Genomic DNA, 19,612 nt, shown 5'->3' with positions numbered 1-19,612 from the left:
ATATGTGATATATGATATATGATATTATATATGATATGGCATTTGTAACGCGCCTATACACAAGGATTTCAAGTTGTGCTTTGGATAACATGGAGCACTCTGTTAAAAGATGCTTTAATGATGAAGATTGGCCCTTAAGCTGACAAAATCGACATACATCGGCTACTTGGGGTATGATTTTTCATCTGGCTAAACGTTCTTTAGTCGGCGTTAGGTTTAATCTAAATTGCAAAAATGTATGTCTGAGTACTGGGGCTGGGAATTTTACAAGGTAGGATTCAGGATTTTGGTATTGTTTATGATTATACTGATTTTTATCAAAATCTTAATACTTTTTGCAGGTCTCTCTGATGTCTATTCAATCCTTAAGCCAGATTTTGCTTTTGTGGGATTGGATACTAGGAGTTCCATGCAAATGCCGGCCCCTTCCATATTGTTGGTGATTTTCATTATTCACATAGACTTGAATTTGTGATCAGACTTTCCTATGTAAGGAGTATTTTTTCCAGATTAAGGTTCCATAAAGAGATGTTAAGCCTAGCTCATGTCTAATTATGGCTACTGGGTAACTAGCCAGTAGGGAGAGAACTTGTTTCCAGAACCGGCCTTCAGCCCGCAATCAAAACGACTCTGAATTCCAAAACTTGGTCTCGGCTCTGTAGAGTAGAATTGGTATTACCTTCTGTCTGTAGACGATAATAATGCGTAAATAGGAAACATTTTCATATTTCCCCCCAATGATCCATGCTTGAGATATAGCTGTTGTTAGTTTACTGTTTAGATCGTAAATGTATGGGAGATCCTGAGTATGATCGTTAGTGCCTAGAAAATGATATCGATGGACGATTTGAATGTTTGTGTTGTTAAGTGACCACTGCTGAACAGTTATGTGTTTTCTGCGCTTACAACACATTATGATCAGAATTTTGTCCATGTTAATTAATACATAATTTTTTTGCATGTAATCTTAGTAATCTTAGAGAACATTCATGAGATTTTGTAGCCCTCTCTGTGTTTTTGTCATGAAACCACGTTATCTGCATATAAAAGTCACAGGATTGGCTTTGTGGCAAGCTTTGGTGCGTCAACTATGATGCCTGGAAATGTATTTCCAACATCTGCAATACACAGTTGAAAAGGGCTGCAGCTAGTATGCAGCCCTGTTTCAATCCTCTTAATGTTGGAATGATGGCAGACATGTCTCTGCTCGTAGTGAGACAAACTTGCATTGTTGAATCAGAGTGAAACAATCCTATTAAGACCATAATAGGCTCGGGACATTTTGCCTCGCAGAGTTTGTGCATTAGAATTCCTCTGGAGATCGAATCAAAACTGCACGGAAATTGATAAATGCCATATACACTTGCTGTTGCGTAAGCTGAGAATGCGCTTTGATGGCATTGATCACTAAGATATTTATTGCAGTGCCCAGGCCAGGCATGAAGCCTGTCTGGAATATATTTCTGAGATCGTTTTTGTCAGCCAGGTGTTCAAATTTTGCAGAATCAAGCGGGCAAATATTTTACCTGGCACGTCCAAAAGGGAAATAGGCCTAAATTTGGTAGAAGACTGGATGATATTCGAGTCGAGACATGAAGGGGCGGGCACTCTTGTATTGAGATTTGATTAAAGATGGTATACAGAATCTTTCCCCTTAGTAATGGATGTTGCTTTAGCATGGAATTATGTAGCCCATCGGGCAACACACCCTCATAGTTCTCAATCTGTGGATGTAATAAATAATGTCCTCCTCTGTGATTATCAGATTGAGTTCTGTTGTTATAGGAGTTTGCAACAGCAGCAATTTGTCTTTAAGTAGTGCATATAAGTCAGAGGAATGGGTTATCCATTGCTGTTGAGCTAAAGTTTTTATTTTAATGGGCGGCTGTGCCAAACCATGTGCCTGGTTAATCAGTTGCCGTATTTGCACAGAGTTTTTAGTCTCAATACTATGAAGCATTAATTCACCATCTTGCTGCAAAATCAATGCTTTTCTTGCTCTAAGCCAGTTTTTATACTGGGTTTTAAATATTTTGAGGGTGAGAAATCTGTCAACTGATGGAAGATTCTGGATATCCCATTTAGCCCTCCGAAATGCTGTCTACTTATTCTGTATGGCTTGGTTAAAGTAATGAAGATGTTTGAAGATAGGTTTATTTGATTTATGCTCTCTAAATAACTGGAGGGCAGTTGTATATGTATTCTGCTTGGAAGAGATATTACTAGGGGACTGTTGGATGTATCCCTAAATATGTTCCTTCTAGAGCTCTTTGCTCATCCGCATCCAACTCGCTCAGGGTCAGTCACTTCTCCAAGCAACAAGTTGGTGGTAGATATCTTTCTTCGCCTGGGGTCTCCCTCTGAAACAGTCTCCCTGCCTCCCTGAAACTTGAGGAGAACAATCTCTGGTTCGGGAAGCACCTCAAAACCTTCCCCTTTGCTTCTGCTTTCTCGCCTCCTCTCCACTACTGAACTCCGGGATGAAACTTCACTGGTTACCTGGCAACCCTCTGATCTCTGGCCCAGGTCCCCTCCCCCATCAGTTACACACATGCACTATCTCCCTTGCTACCTGTAAGAGGATTCAATTCAGCACTACAGCCAAGTCAACGCCTAGTCTAGAATACTGAATGAAAACCCTTATTGATATATCTTTATGTCCAGTTCATGCGTTCTGGATGACTACCCCTATATAACACCCCTCTCTTGGAATCCTCCTGACCCCACTGAGCCAAGAAGTAGTTCTGTTTTGCAAATTAAAAGGTTTATTTGAGAAGTAAAGCAATATATATCTATCACACTTTATAATAAATTAATAATTGAATATCACACTTAATCTGATATGATAAAGATTAACAACGGAGAATCTGGCACTAGCACACTTCTTTATAATCACTAAGGAGTTGACATGAAATGGATAAGATAGCACACTGGTAAATAGGGACAGAAGAATAATGTGGAAGAGAATGTTTTATAGGGTTCAAGGAAATGCAAGGTTGAATGAATGAAATGCAGTATAGAAAATACTCAATATGATTTCAACAAAACAATGTAATCACTTTTCTCTGGCAATTCACCCCCCCTTTTATGCAATGCAAGGAAATGGAAGGAAGCACACAGTTCTCAGAAATGCAATTCAAATGTAATTCAGTTCACCCAGCAACTTAGACTACAGAAGTTGAAAACACAGGCAAAATGCTTTTAAATGTGCTGGAAATGAAGAAAAAATATGCTAAAATGCTTTTAATTCCCTTTAGAGCTTCAGGGTGAGTGAAATCAAGTTAATATTAGCTCAGGCTCACTCTAGCAGTGATGCAGGGATAGTTTTTATGAGGCAAACAATTTCTTTTCAGAGGAAAGCAAAAGCAGCTATCTTTTTGCAAGTGGAGAAATTTTCAAATCGCGGCAAAATTTGCGGATGCGTCTGGCGCGATTACAGAGGAACTACAAGGACTATCACTATCGTTTTGGGGTCCTAGGAAAGCCTAGGATCTCAGCTTCCAGATGAAAGTTACTGCAAGTCTCTAGCACAAACGGTCACTGAGATATGAGCGATTAAATAAAGGTCGTTTTTCAGATTTGAAATTTTAAAGTTCAAAAAGACAAGTGCAGCTTGCAACTAGAAAATGACAGGTGACAGCTATGCAAATGACAGGTGACAGTTAGGAGACAGTTCTACTTAGATTAAGCTAGATTGAATTATATTATTTTAACTAGGAGATTGGTTCTGCACAGTTTTCTAGGTACTCACACTATATTCTTGAGTGAAATGGGCCTCGCCATGGATCTGGTCAGGTTTTAGACTGGACTCTGGTCTCTGCACTTCACAGTGATCTGGGTCTGCTCTCTCTCTGGATTCTGAAGATTGAGGGATTTAAAGTCTGGATCTTTCTGCACAGCTTTCTCTGGAGATTGATGGAGGTAAAGTATGGATTTTCCCGGCAGAGCTTCCAGCTGCAAATGGATTTGAAAGCCCCTATCTGTCCTGTCTGTCTGCTTTTATGTGTTTAGAATGTGGGTGTGTTCTAGCATCACTGACCCTACCTCTCTCTCAGCTTCTAATTGGTCAAACGTCCATTTCTCACTTGATTGGGGGAGCTAAGTTGTGTCAGAGTGATGTCATTTTACAGCCTGCAGAAAGTCCACTCCTCCTGTCAACTTGCACACAATCTATATTTGATAACAAAAGACATATTTGCACAGGTAAACATTGGTTTAAAATTACATGCACACATCACATATCACAGGAGATATACCCTGTCCAAACTTTGCTCTTCCTGGGGGCTTGCATTCAGAAATGGCACATATTTCACTTTTTAACTGATTTTGCAATTCCGGACATTGACCCAAATTTACACACATGTGCGCAAGGAGTATGGACATTAGTTGATGAAGTGTCAGATTTTTCACATGCACACATTTTGAGTAATATCCTCTTTTCCGCTAAAACCCCCCTGAACATGCCACCGGTTCTAAAAACCTCTTAAAATGTGGGCAGAAAAATCACAAGAATTATGGTGTCATTTATACAATTTTCACATGTCCGCTCTATGAGTTATTCATCTTTTTAGAGTTATGTTCTGGCCCCAAAGGGGTGTGGTTTTCCTCCAGCACAAGGTTGAATTTCTGGTTTTTCCAGTTCTGCCAAGCCAGCTTGCTCTCACAGGCAGTGCCCCTCCCCTGTGCTTCCAGGAGAAATCTCCATTTACGACTCCCACCATAAAACATTTGCCTGAGTCAAGACAGGGCTTTGTTCAATTTCCTGCAGAGCCCAGGTAATTCAATCAGGGAAGTGTCATATCCCTTTTGGTGTGAGCAGCAAAAGGGCAGCTAGGCCTGGGAACACAGCTGTGACTCAAGTTTCACTCCTGATGGGGGTAGTTGCCAGGCAGAATTCAGTTCCTTAAGCCAGGTTTCAAATAAAATGTCACTTTTTGTTTCCCAGTTTAAGTCAAGACAATTTTTTTACATATGCAGCTAGAATGCTGATTCTAAGTTCAAAACTATGACATTTAAACAATTGCAACCTATGTGACACTCAAAGTAGGTCACTCATTTCTCTTAAACCTTGAGATTTTTTATGTCTTTCAGTCCAAATTTACTTAAACTGCTGAAATCCCCAGCTCAGCCAGTCTTGTTATACACCTTCAAGTCACTTCAGAATATAACTTTACATTGGATCCACCTCTCAGTAAGTCTTTCTTTGGCCTGTTTTGGGTTCATTTATTCAGTTTTCTACAAAAAAGTAAAATCTGGTGGTTTTAAAACGCCGGCTTTTGGATAGTGGTGAGTACTGGTACTGCACCCCTTTTTGGGATTTAAGAAAATGAATTCTCCACAGTTATGGGTTTGCTTTTGGCAATCAGCATTGCCATTCCCAATGGTTTCAGACTACTGTGTGGGTAGTCCACTGGTGGTTTTAGGCAGTGTCCTTCTGTGCCCATAACATCGGCAAAAATGAGTGGCAGCCTATTCTTCATGCATTTCCCTGTGCATTTTCTGGGAAGCTCTGGCCATCATGATGTTTTCCATGTCAGTACTGCACAGTTTTGAGGTATGGCTCGGATGCATGGGTAAATACATCCCACATACCCCCACCTGTGGGACTATTTTCTGTATCCCTACAGTCCCCTACCAGCACCTGACATCTGCTGTCTGCACTTACCCTTGCACTTGCCACCTGCTGGCCGTGCTTTTACTTATTGCTTTTATTTATTTTATTTATTTATTTTTACTGCAAATCCCATGTACTGCAGTCTGCCCTCCCCCTTACCCCTGCACGTATCCCCTTGCCCCTTCCCCTCCACTTGCACGATCTCGATGACACCTGGCCCAGTAAGATTGTTGTCTCTGTCTTCCCTCCGTTCCCCCTCACTTGCCTCGTTGCGCCTTGAAACACTTGTGTTTAGGCGGATTATAAATGTAATATCATATCATATCATATCATAAAATCATGCAGTTGTGTTAATGTTAGGGAGAATTCTCTGTTTAGGCTGAATTTCCTAACCTAGTGAGTCCCTCAGCGGCTTTGCTGGATTTCTGGAGTTTGTTTTTTTCCATCCTGCCAAGAGTGAGACACTTTTTCTCCCACTCTTGGACATGAATGTGTGTAATTCCTTTGAATGTCAATGTGTTCTATGGGCTATGGGGTCCTTTACTCCATAGGGTCTCACATGTTTTGCTATGTGTGTTACACCACACCCTCCGTGCGGTAACACTGGGGCGTCCTAGCGGACCTCCACCATAGACTCCATACCCGGGGACTGACTACTGTCTCCCCGGGCATGTAAAGTCACCATTGGCTTTACTAGACCTAAATTTACTAACAGAACTAGTACAAACCATCCTATTGTGGACGTACTAGTAGGGGTAATTCGATTACTCCTAGGTCTGTTATTCGAGGGGGCACTGTCACGTCCCCCCTCGTCGAGTTTTGGCTGGTGGCAGTGGAAACTACTTGTTATATTCGACCCTGAATATAACCCTATGGGATTCTTCCCATTGTTGGAGATTGATACTTTTTCTCGTTAGTCTCTAACATACATCCGGTCTACTTATCTTAAATAAGTCTATCGGATGGTATTTTCTGCCAGAACTTGGTTTTTAAAATGGCGTCCGTGTTCGTCTCTGTGACTCCTAAACCAAAGGTTGAGCCCTTTGTTCCACTTTTGGCGGGCTTCTGTACAGAGACCCTCCAAAGTGATGCCATTCTGTCTGGGTTACCAGAGGGGTGTGGGAGGGGGTTTAGGCACCCTGGACCGAGTTGCCTTGCCAACTCCGGTCGCACTCTGGTGTGATTGCCCCAAGTGGTGAGCCTCCCCGCTCACCACTTAGCGTGTGTTGATTGACAGCTAGGCTGAATGAATGGGGGTTTTCTGATTAAAAGCAGGGCTTTTGGGACTGGATCTTCAGAAGTCGCCACAGGACCTAAGAATCCAACGAGGGTAAAGCTGAGCCGACCTGCAACGACGACACCCCCGGTGGAGCCCTGCTGAACCGACTCACCACTTCCCGACGACAGAGGAGATCTCCATGCCGGAGAATCTCTTCCCCTGACTGCTGGGAACAACCAGTCCCCTTTTGCTTTTTCTTCGCCTCAGGACGCAGTGGTCCAATTGCCTGTGCAGAGCACCTCGGCAACCGGATAGCCACTACCCCTGTACCGTGACCAAAAGGTGGTGCCTTGTGACGGAGCACTCCGCGGCTGGTCTCTTCCCTGGTGGTACAACGATCTTCAACTTTCCTTCGACGACAAGATCATCTCTTCTCTTGGCAAAGACCGGACGTGCATCTACCACCAGGAACAACTGCCCCCGCCGGAGCTGTCTCTCCACAATCAAGGTACTGTGTCCGCCTGGCTTCCCTTGTTGCCGGATAGAGTGAGGTGTCTTAATCCTCGCCTCTCCATAGGGTCGCCTCCAAGCTTTCTCTAGCGTGTTGTTCTGAACTGGTCCAATCTGCCGATAACAATTTGCTACAAAGACTCAAACGCATTTCCACTAAGATACTTTTTGAGACATATCGCCTCACCTCTCTCCGAGTGGGCCTGGCCTCTGAACTTTATGATCTACCGTGGTTCTTGTCTTCTTGCCTTGCATGTGTCCGTTAAGTATTGGAACCGTGTTGATTTCGTAACTTGCTTATTTTTCTCTCCCGTCCTAACGAATACTAGAGTGCCATCTAGGTTGAAGCATACACCTCTGTCTGCAAATAAGTGATGCTGGAAAAACCTAGACTTGTCGAACTATTGTTAGGGGGATTGATCTTTTTCTTCGTAGAGTAATTGTAATTGAAGTGTTTGCCGTAATAGTGCCAGAGTGTTTTCTATAGATGTGCTGTTATAAATAAATACCTTTATATCTTTACACTGAAGCCTTGTTGCGTGTTTGCTTGTCTTACTGTGAAGAATTGCCTTATGTTGTATACTCCACATACTGCCTAACTCTTCTTGAGGGAAGTCTGACTGCTCAGCCACAGCTACCAAGTGAATCTGTGTGGTACAGACTGCTACCAAGTGGGTTTACTGCCAAACACCTGTAGTCCTAAATCTTTTGCAGTGGTCCCAGAGGGAACTGCACAGGTTTCCGCCTAACACCGGTGTACAGCGGTGGAATTTGTATCGAGTATACAGTTTAGAGTGCTTTTCGACACTTTAGATCAACTAACCACAAAGCTTAGCACTAAAAAGCAACTTTCAAAAAACATGTCTACTATGGAAACTTACAGTCAAGAGTCCTTGTCAGGTGAAAATACTGAGAGTCTGCGAGCTCGCTGTAGGCAAGAGAATCTTTCTGTAAGAGCCAAGAAGTTAGAACTAATAGAGAGATTGCTGGTGAACCAAAGTCTGGGTAGTGGTTCAGAGGAACCAATTTCTCCAGCAAATGTACATAAAAGTGATGGTGTTGATCTGAATCGTAATTCTGATGATAGCGATGAAGAGGCTGAAGAGGAAGGAGAGGCTAACAAAACTGTCCCCCCTGCTCCTCTACCTGCCTTACCAGCTGTACCTACGGGGCCCATACCTGATCCCACATGTAACCCCGCTTATTTTGAACTTGAAAAAATGAAGCTCGAATTAGAATACAAACGGTTCTTGGCTCAATCTGAACGAAACCAAGAGCTCGAGTTCAGACGGATGAATGCCCAGGCTGAACAGAAGCAAGCTGCGTTAAGACTCAGGGAAATAGAACTTAATCACAAGTTAGAGATGAAAAAGTTGTCTATGGAAAATGCTTCTCTCTCCTCTGGTTCCTCTAGGAGCTCCAGTCCCAAAAGACCCCGGATGCCGAAGGAATTAGTGGGTATGTATGAACCGAGATTGGATGTGTTGGATTGGTTAAAACTGTTTGAGTACAATCATGGGCTCCAGGACATCACCGGGAACGATTTACTTCCCTGGTTGTTCTCTAGGCTACCTCCTGTTGCGACTGATGTGGTAATGGAGTTGGGGGAGGCGGATAAGACGGATTACGAAAGTGTGAAAGTGTGAAACTAGCTTTGATAGCTAGGTTCGGGAAGACCCCTTCCCAGTATCTTAAGAGGTTTAGAACCCTCAAAAAGCATGATGGTACCCCTTGGGCTACCTGGGTGAGTGAAAGGTTGAAAAACTTAGAGGGATGGATTAAGGGTTTCGAAGTGAACACTTATGAGGGTATGAAGAATCTTTTTATGTTGGAGTCTATTTATGATGCCTGTTCTTGTCATTATGCCTACCCCCGGAGCACCAGGCCAGGCCCAGCACCCCCGGGAGCCGGCATCATGCCCCCGGGTAAAAGCCCAGTGGCCCCTTATAGGGGCTCTTTGGACTCTGTCCTGGCGCCGTTGGCGCCAGGCTCATGTTGGACATCAGTCCTGGCGCCATAGGCTCATAAAGGAAGGTGTTTTGTGCACTTACCTGATGCAGACCATGCTGCAAGATTCAGGCCTCCCTGAGACCTGAAAGGGACTATTTTTTCATTGGGACTATTTTGCCACTCGGGCGTGGCCAGGGAAGGATACTTACCTGGAACTACTTTGGGGGCTATTTAAGCCACGCCCAGACAGTAGCTCACGCTTCGCGTTGTTCTGCATCCAAGCAGCTGAATGCTCATCGTGTCTGCTCCTGCATCTGGTCTCCAGCCACGCCCGCCTTGATCCTGGAACACCTGTAAGGAAAGAAGAGAAGAGAAAGGTTAAAACCAAGAATTTTATCAAACTTCTTACCTGCATCCGGAACCTTCACGCCAGAGTTCCTGAGAAAAGACTTTCATTTAAAAGCACCGCGTTGCTCGCTGCAGCGCTGCGCTTCACTCACCTGTCCTCGGGAGTTCTTCTGGCTCCACCGCGACTGTCTGCTCCGGTCGCCACATCTCTGCGCCTAGGGGTGAGAAGAAGAGACAAAAGGCGAGCAGAAGGAACATATGAGGAAAGCCTAATTTTCCGCCATTACACTTACCGGTCTTCTGTTGGTGGACCATTCCTCATTTCGGGTCGGCGCCGCTTCGTTGGCAGGTACCACACCCCGGCCCCTATGGGGAAAGGAGAAAAGACATTACTGGAGGAATATAAAGACATTAAGAGGGGTCGCCCCCATCGCTAACTCACCTGAGTTTACCATTGGCAATTCAATCCCTCAACGCATCGCCTTCATTCTGCACCTGAAATAAAGGACCGATCACAGGTTAGGAAGGCAACAGAAAAGGAGGCTCAACACTTAAACTTTTGTAATCTTCATGCTTAAGGTGTTCCGCTCGGAAAGGTCAAGTGGATTTTGCCAGCGCCATTCTGAAAACCAGTGAAGTAACTGGACAAACAAGCGCCCCTGCACCAGAAGCAGGATGGAGAGTTCATCCTTTCAAACCATAAGGTGAGCTTCAACCAGGGATTTCGGAGGAAGTTAGAGAAGAATGAAGGGGTGAAGGGGGGAGAAAGCACACTATTCTGCAGACCGTTAATCCCCTTTCTCATCTGCAGAAGGATATTCCTACGGGCCAGACAAGCAAGATTTGAGGGTCCTGTTCAGTCGGTGTTCCGAGTTCTGCGCATCACGCTTGAAGAGCCCACAGCAACCCAGACTAGACCAGCGCCTCCGTGGGAGTCAGGTGAGCATTACAGAACGCGAAGCCTTCCTACAAATTCCCACCCAGGCGCTATGGAAACTTCTGAGACTGATCAGTTGGCCCAACTACTGGGGGAATTCCTCTCAGGAGGGAAGTGATTGTATCAAAGGAAAGAACTGATGACCTGGCTAGACAGTTTTTGCAAGGTCAAGCTGGACACACTCCTCTACCCGGTTCCGGGGGGAACCCCGCTCCTGTGGTTTCCAGTAACCCTGTGCAGATTAATCTACCTGGAGACATGCCGCTGGCCCCACCCGAACGCTTTGCTGGGGACCCCAAACGATTCACCGTATTCATGAATCAGTGTCGTTTGCACTTCCTATGCAGACCTGGGGCCTTCCCTAATGACCAGACCAAGGTAGCCTTTGTATTGTCATATCTCAGCGGCTGTGCTGCCTATTGGTCAGTTCCACTGGTTACTCAAGATGACCCGATTCTCCGTGATTTTCAAGGATTTCAAGCAAGCATGGAAAGGTTATTTGCTCGACACTCTCAGGGGCAGGCTCTGGATGACGAACTCCTATCCTTGCGACAGGGCAATCAGGAGCTCCTATCCTACATTTCAACCTTTAATAGACTAATTGTGGAAACTGGGTGGCCAGAGGATAAAAGAATCACGTTATTTTATCGAGGACTACGCGGAGAACTTAAAGATGTCCTGGCCCAAGGTGTAAATCCACCCCAAGAATGCACAGAATATATAGACTTAGTGGTCCAATTGGATCACAGACTTCAAAACAGAAAAGCAGATCGGTCCAAGTTTGAGACCCGGGTGTTGGTCAAGACCCACGCTAACCCCAAGGGTGATGATGTCTCTGATCCTATGCAAATTGGAGGGGTTAAAGGACCTTTAACTCAAAAAGAACGTGAAAGAAGACAGCTGATGCAATTATGTCTTTATTGTGGGTCCTCTGGACACTTTCTATGAGATTGCCCGGCAAAACCGCCCAAGAAGGTGGTAGGAGCTGCTGATAAAAACCATGAAGACTCTGTTTCGGGAAACGACCATGCCCGACAAGCGTAGGGGTCCGCTTGCCGAGCTTGAAAACTAACTCTCAGACCTCGCATTTCATTGTGCCAATAGTCCTCGTAGATCCGGAACAGCCTAAGCGGTTGCATCCAATAAAGGCATACATCGATAGTGGGGCTATAGGAAATTATGTGGATCGTGAATTGGTCTCTAGGATTAACCTCCCTCTGCGTCCTAAAACCAGCAAAGACGTCATCACCACAGTCGATGGAACCGAAATTGCCTCTGGACCGGTAACACATTCCACTGCTGAGGTGACACTTATAGGTTCGGACGGCCATCGGGAGGCAGTTGTGTTTGATGTAATCAAGGCTCCACAGTTTCAGGTTATTCTCGGAATCCTTTGGTTAGAGACACATAATCCTCGAATTGATTGGCGAGCGAAGAGAATAACCTTCCCGGATTGTGCACAAACCTGCTACCCAGAAAATCTGAAGATTAGTCTAGCGTCTGTAACCTCTGTCTCCATGCAACTACCTCCGGAATACCAAGACTTTCAGGACGTCTTCCAAAAGGAACAGGCCAACACGTTACCTCCCCACAGATCGTACGATTGCCAAATCGATCTGGGGCCCGGTGCACAACCCCCTTGTAGCAGGATTTATGCCCTTACTGAATCTGAGAATCTGCATTTGAGACAATATTTAGATCAATACCTACCCAATGGTTTCATTTGCCCGACAAAGTCTCTGGCATCCTCGGCTTTGTTCTTCGTGCCCAAAAAAGAAGGCGACCTTAGAACTGTATCGACTACAGCGCATTGAACCAGATAACTGTTAAAAACTGTTATCCTCTGCTTCTGATCCCTGAACTCCTTCACCAGGTGAAGGACGCTTGCGTATACACCAAGTTAGATCTCCGGGGGGCTTATCATCTGGTGCGAGTAAAAGAAGGCGACGAATGGAAAACGGCCTTCCGTACAAAATATGGATTATTCGAATACCAGGTGATGCCTTTCGGGTTGTGCAACGCGCCTGCTGCCTTCCAATTCTTCATGAACGATGTCCTTCGGGAACTCATCGATGTTTGTGTCGTCGTATATATCAATGACATTCTTGTGTACTCCTCTTCGGAATCTGATCACAGAAAGCATGTCAGGGCCGTCCCTGAGAAATTGCGCCAGCACAAACTGTTTGCAAAGCTGGAAAAGTGTGTTTTCCATACCACCGAGGTTGAGTTTCTTGGATTCATCCTGACACCTAAAGGGGTCCGAATTGACTCACGAAAAGTGGATGCCATCCTCAAATGGCCATCACCTAGTTCGGTGAAAGGTGTCCAAAGCATGCTTGGTTTTGCTAATTTTTATCGCAGATTTATCCCGGAATTTTCACGTGTGGTACAACCCATCACTGCACTCTTGCAAAAAAATAAACGCTTCGAATGGACCGAGGAAGCCGAACAGGCCTTTCAGGAATTGAAAGCTAAATTCACGTCCGCACCTATTTTGAAGCACCCGCATCCCAATCTCCCTTATATAGTCGAAACCAACGCGTCCAGCTTAGCCATGGGAGCTGTCCTGTCTCAGAGAGACCCGGAAACCAACCAACTGCACCCCGTAGCATTTTGGTCCAGAAAGTTCTCGCCGCCTGAGGTAAATTATGCAATCACCGACAAGGAATTATTAGCCATTAAGTCCGCCTTTAAGGCTTGGCGGCATTATCTTCTTGGCGCCAGGCATACCATCACCGTGATCACTGATCACCGAAACTTACAATATTTAAAAACTGCCAAGGCTCAATCGTCACGTCAGCTCCGATGGGCTTTGTTCTTTGCTGAGTTCGATTTTGTAATCACTTACCGCCCCAGCTGTGAGAATGGCAAAGCGGACGCGCTATCTCGAATAGGAATGGGAGAAATAGACACAAACTCAGAACATGTGCCGATAATTCCCGAACAAAGAATTTTGGGGATAACCTCTTTACAAACCCTTGAAGACATTCAAGCACGGGTAAAACAACTCCTGGACTCTACAGCCTTGCAGGATTGGATCCAAAGGGGGTCTTACTTTTCGGTCAACGATGGCCTACCTTACTTCCAAGGACGCTTATTTCTGCCAGAAAAGGAATTGCAAGAACTGGTTATTTCCCGTCATCATGATACCCTGATGGAAGGACATCCTGGCATTGCCAAAACTGAGGAAAAAATTAAACGACAATTCTAGTGGCCTTCGTGGCGAAAGGATATTAAATCTTTTGTGATGTCCTGTGGAGTTTGCGCCCAAAACAAAGGCCAAAAGACAAAACCCGCCGGTCTTCTTCAGCCTTTAGACATTCCACCAGCACCTTGGCACACCTTGTCACTAGATTTTATCACGGACTTGCCCTCTTGTAATGGATACAATACTATTCTGGGAGTGGTGGATTTATTTTCCAAGATGGCCCATTTTATTCCGTTGAAAGGATTACCTTCAGCTTCTGTCCTAGCCAAGGAATTCCTCGAAAATATCATCCGTTTGCATGGATTCCCGTCCATACTAGTCTCCGACCGAGGAAGCCAGTTTATTTCTCATTTTTGGAGAAAGTGTTGTCAACTGGCACAAATCGACGTAAGACTCTCAACCAGCCACCACCCACAGACCGATGGTCAGACGGAGAGAACGAACCAGACGCTTGAACAATACCTACAATGTATGTTGCACCAATCGGAGGGTAATTGGAAGGATATTTTATGGGTGGCCGAATATGCATTCAATAACTCGGTACACTCTGGAACTGGACAAAGCCCCTTTTATACCCTATATGGACATCACCCTCGTACTTCAGACCTGGACTCACCTCTGAGCCTTGAAATGCCCGCAGTGGACTATTTGCATTCCACGATAACTCAAGCCTTCAAGGATGGAACTGCACATTTGCAACAAGCGAAAGGGAAATACAAAAAGCATGCAGATCTGCATCGGAGTGAGGCGCCTCCATACCAAATAGGGGATCAAGTATGGTTGGCTACCAAACACTTATTGCTCAAGGGACCTCGAACTTTTAATCCAAGGTATTTGGGCCCTTACTTGATCAAAGCTATAATTAACCCAGTGGCAGTCAAGCTCGATCTACCAGCTAACATGCGGATTCACCCTGTTTTTCATGTGTCACTTTTGATACCAGTGCAACCAGGAACCAGATTAATAAAGCCACCAGAACCAATCCAGATAGATGGGGAGCCTGAATTCGAGGTGAAGAACATTTTGTATTCTAAGATCTCAAAATCAAAACTTTTCTATCTAATTGATTGGAAAGGGTACGGGCCTCAGGAAAGGTCTTGGGAACCCAGCGACCACGTACATGCACCTCGGCTGGTAAAAAGGTTTCATCGGAATTTCCCAAACAAACCAAAACTTCCAGAGGGAACGACCTTGGGAGGGGCCTTGGGGGGGAGTGCTGTCATGATGCTTACCCCCGGAGCACCAGGCCAGGCCCAGCCCACCGGGAGCAGGCATCATGCCCCCGGGTAAAAGCCAAGCGGCCCCTTATAGGGGCTCTTTGGACTCTGTCCTGGCGCCGTTGGCGCCAGGCTCTTGTTGGACATCAGTCCTGGCGCCATAGGCGCCAGGCTCATAAAGTAAGGTGTTTTGTGCACTTAACTGATGCAGACCATGCTGCAAGATTCAGGCCTCCCTGAGACCTGAAAGGGACTATTTTTTCATTGGGACTATTTTACCACTCGGGCGTGGCCAGGGAAGGATACTTACCTGGAACTACTTTGGGGGCTATTTAAGCCACGCCCAGACAGTAGCTCACGCTTCGCGTTGTTCTGCATCCAAGCAGCTGAACGCTCACCATGTCTGCTCCTGCATCTGGTCTCCAGCCACGCCCGCCTCGATCCTGGAACACCTGTAAGGAAAGAAGAGAAGAGAAAGGTGAAAACCAAGAACTTTATCAAACTTCTTACCTGCATCCGGAACCTTCACGCCAGCGTTCCTGAGAAAAGACTTTCATTTAAAAGCACCGCGTTGCTCGCTGCAGCGCCACGCTTCACTCACCTGTCCTCGGGAGTTCTTCTGGCTCCACCGCGACTGTCTGCTCCGGTCGCCACATCTCTGCGCCTAGGGGTGGGAAGAAGAGACAAAAGGTGAGCAGAAGGAACATATGAGGAAAGCCTAATTTTCCGCCATTACACTTACCGGTCTTCTGTTGGTGGACCATTCCTCATTTCGGGTCGGCGCCGCTTCGTTGGCAGGTACCGCACCCCGGCCCCTATGGGGAAAGGACAAAAGACATTACTGGAGGAATATAAAGACATTAAGAGGGATCGCCCCCATCGCTAACTCACCTGAGTTTACCATTGGCAATTCAATCCCTCAACGCATCGCCTTCATTCTGCACCTGAAATAAAGGACAGATCACAGGTTAGGAAGGCAACAGAAAAGGAGGTTCAACACTTGAACTTTTGTAATCTTCATACTTAAGGCGTTCCAATCGGAAAAGTCAAGTGGATTTTGCCAGCGCCATTCTGAAAACCAGTGAAGTAACTGGACAAACACGCGCCCCTGCACCAGAAGCAGGATGGAGAGTTCATCCTTTCAAACCATAAGGTGAGCTTCAACCAGGGATTTCGGAGGAAGTTAGAGAAGAACGAAGAGGGGAAGGTGGGAGCAAGCACACTATTCTGCAGACTGTTAATCCCCTTTCTCATCTGCAGAAGGATATTCCTACGGGCCAGACAAGCAAGATTTGAGGGTCCTGTTCAGTCGGTGTTCCAAGTTCTGCGCATCACGCTCGAAGAGGCCACAGCAACCCAGACTAGACCAGAGCCTCCGTGGGAGTCAGGTGAGCGTTACAGTTCTCCTGAGCTCAGACAGCACTTGGCTGATTCGAAGGAATTGGATTCCCGGAAGCTAGCTAAGGCTGCTGATTTATGGGTTGCCAACAGGGCTACTCATAAGGATTCTGGGGCAACTCAGAAAAAGGATGAGGGAAAACAGCCTAAAAAAGACTCAAAAGAGAATTCAAATAACTCAAATTCCAAAGAGGGCCCCAAACAGAACCAGAAGGGTAAGCCACAAGGAAAACCACAGCAGAATAGTGTGTCTTCTGGTGCCAAACCGGAAGAAGGCCAGAACAAACCACCATTCCAGAAAGCATTCGGTAAATGCTTTGTTTGTGGCTCGACTGACCACGTGAAAGGAGATCCCAGATGTAAGGGTAAAACCTTCAGGGGTCCAGCTTGTCTCCTTAGCCTTCGCTCCAGAAGAGGAAGTCCAAATGGCAAGTGGAAACTTTCTACTGCTAGCTGACGAACCCATTGGAGTCTCAGCCAGCGTTTCTTTAGTATCTCTGGGGTTGTGGGAACAACAGAATTTAGATGTCTATAATTCTATCCCAGATAATACTAAAGAGTATTATAAGGGCAGTGTCCAAGTAAATGGTCAGGAGACTCCTGCCATTAGGGACACTGGGGCCAGCCTAACTGTGGTGGATAAATAATTTTTTCAGGCTGAGGATGTTGCTAAGGCACCCAAACGCCTCACCAAGTTAGCTGGAGGGTCTGTGCAGATGCTTCCCCAATTACCAATTCTCATCCAGTGTAACAATATGACTGTGAAGATACCTGTCAGCATACAGAGTGAGGTACCAGGACGCGTACTGTTGGGTAACGATTTGAAAACTCTCGGAGTTGTATCGTATACTCCCAGACCTCCTAGTAAACGGTTACAGGAGCTAACCAGACCCGCAAGAGAGAGGACCATGCGCGGTACTCTCCAGGAGATGATGAAGAAAGAATGCACTCCTGCTCCACCGGAATTATCGGCCGCTGTCTCAAAGAAAACAGAAGCAAAAGGGAAACCTAAGACTTCTGACCCGAAACCAGCCGCCGGCATTACAGTTCCAAAGTTACACTACTACGCGGTTGTCCAAAGTTACACCCGTATCTCCACCTCCGGCTAAGGCTGAGAGGGAGGTACAACCCTGTGTGGTAGAATTAGACTCTGAGGAAGAGCTAATGGAAGGCCAGGAACTCATTGGAGATCTGGATCCTGTTGACCATCCTGAGCTGCAGTCTTTACTGGCAGAAGGTGGACCCAGCAGGGCAGACTTCAGTAAGGGACAGAGAGAATGTCCAACTCTGGAAGGTCTTCGCCAACAGGCAGAAGCTCAGGCTGAAGGGCAAGAGCCTGGGAAATACAGGTTGCACTGGGAAGATGGCCTCTTCTACAGTGAACCGACCGAGTCTGCACCTGGAGACTACAAACGACTTGTAGTTCCCCAAGAAAACAGACCACCGTTCTTGCAGTTAGCCCACGAGATTCCTTTGGCTGGTCACTTGAGTTTCAAGAAGACTAAGGAAAGGCTCTCTCTCTACTTCTATTGGCCGAAGATGGGGGCCGAAGTGGAAAAACACTGCAGGAGATGGCACACCTGCCAGACCTCTGGTAAGGTGGGCTCCAAGAATGTGGCACCTTTAGTGCCTCTCCCAGTTGTGCGAGTCCCATTTGAGAGAGTAGGGATTGACATTGTTGGTCCCCTTGATCCTCCAACCTCCTCAGGCAACAGGTTTATACTTGTTGTAGTAGACCATGCTACTAGGTATCCTGAGGCAATTCCTATGAGGACTGTTACAGCTCCGGCTGTGGCTAAGGCCCTCCTTGGTATTTTTACTAGGGTCGGTTTCCTAAGGAAGTAATCTCTGACAGGGGGTCAAACTTTATGTCCCACTACATGAAAGCCATGTGGAAAACCTGTGGAGTTACTTACAAGTTCTCGACAGCTTACCACCCACAAACCAATGGGTTGGTAGAACGGTTCAACCGAACCATGAAGAGCATGATAGGTGCTTTAGAAGAACCCCTTAAGCGTAAGTGGGACCTTCTACTGCCATGCCTTCTCTTTGCTTATAGAGAAGTCCCTCAGGAGGGAGTAGGTTACTCTCCCTTCGAGCTTCTCTATGGTCATCCTGTCAGAGATCCATTGGCCCTGATTAAGGAGGGGTTGGAGAGTGCTCCTTCCCCCAAGTCAGTCAGAGTGACTGACTACGTGATAGGTCTCCGGAGGAGAATGTCGCACATGATGACGGAAGCAAGCGATAACTTGAAATCTGGACAAGCATTGGTCAAGCACTGGCACGATCAAAAGGCTAACATGGTTGAGTTCGCTCAAGACCAGCTCGTTCTCGTTATGATCCCAAAAAGGCAGAGGGCCTTGCAAGACAAATGGATGGGACCCTTCAGAGTTGTGGGTAAACTCGGAGAGGTCAACTATCTGGTGGACTTGGGCAATCCCAAGGAGGCTCCGACAGTCTTTCACACCAACCAACTCAAAGCGTATGTCTCAAGACCTGATGTAGGAGCGTTGCTTCTAGCATCATCCGATGAAGAAGAAGAGAGTGTAGCTCTTCCGGATCTCCTCAGAGGCTTACCTTTAGACGAAAAAATGGAAGGAGTAAATCTCTCCTCCAACCTGACACCCGAGCAACAAGAAGAGTGAAAATCTATGTTGAATCAGTTTGCCTCTCTGTTCTCGCTTTCACCAGGCTTGACCCCTTGGGGCCAGCACGACATACTCACTGGTGACTTTCTGCCGGTCAAAAGCAGAGGATACCGAATGTCAGAGAACGTACAAACCCACATTAAAGGTGAGGTCAGCAAAATGCTCGATCTCGGGGTAATAGAGCCCTCTACTAGTCCATGGTCTGGCCCAGTTGTGTTAGTACCAAAGGCTGGATCTAAAGAACTTAGATTCTGCGTGGATTATAGAGCTGGTGGATAAACTTGGCGCCGCCAAGTTCCTCAGCACATTTGACTTGACCTCAGGCTATTGGCAAATAGCCCTGACAGACCATGCCAAGGAGAAAACTGCATTTTCTACCCCCATTGGCTTATACCAGTTTAAGGTAATGCCTTTCGGATTGAAGAATGCACCTGCTACGTTTCAACGGATGGTAAACCAGGTTCTGAATGGGATGGAGGACTTCTGCATGGCATACTTGGATGACATCGCAGTGTTCAGCAATTCCTGGGAAGAACAAGTAACCCACCTGAGAGATGTTTTGC

Source organism: Ambystoma mexicanum, chromosome 2p, assembly GCF_040938575.1.
Source record: "Ambystoma mexicanum isolate Mex_15411 chromosome 2p, UKY_AmexF1_1, whole genome shotgun sequence".
NCBI classification, from domain to species: Eukaryota; Metazoa; Chordata; class Amphibia; order Caudata; family Ambystomatidae; genus Ambystoma; species Ambystoma mexicanum.
Note: the sequence above shows the minus strand (reverse complement) of the source record.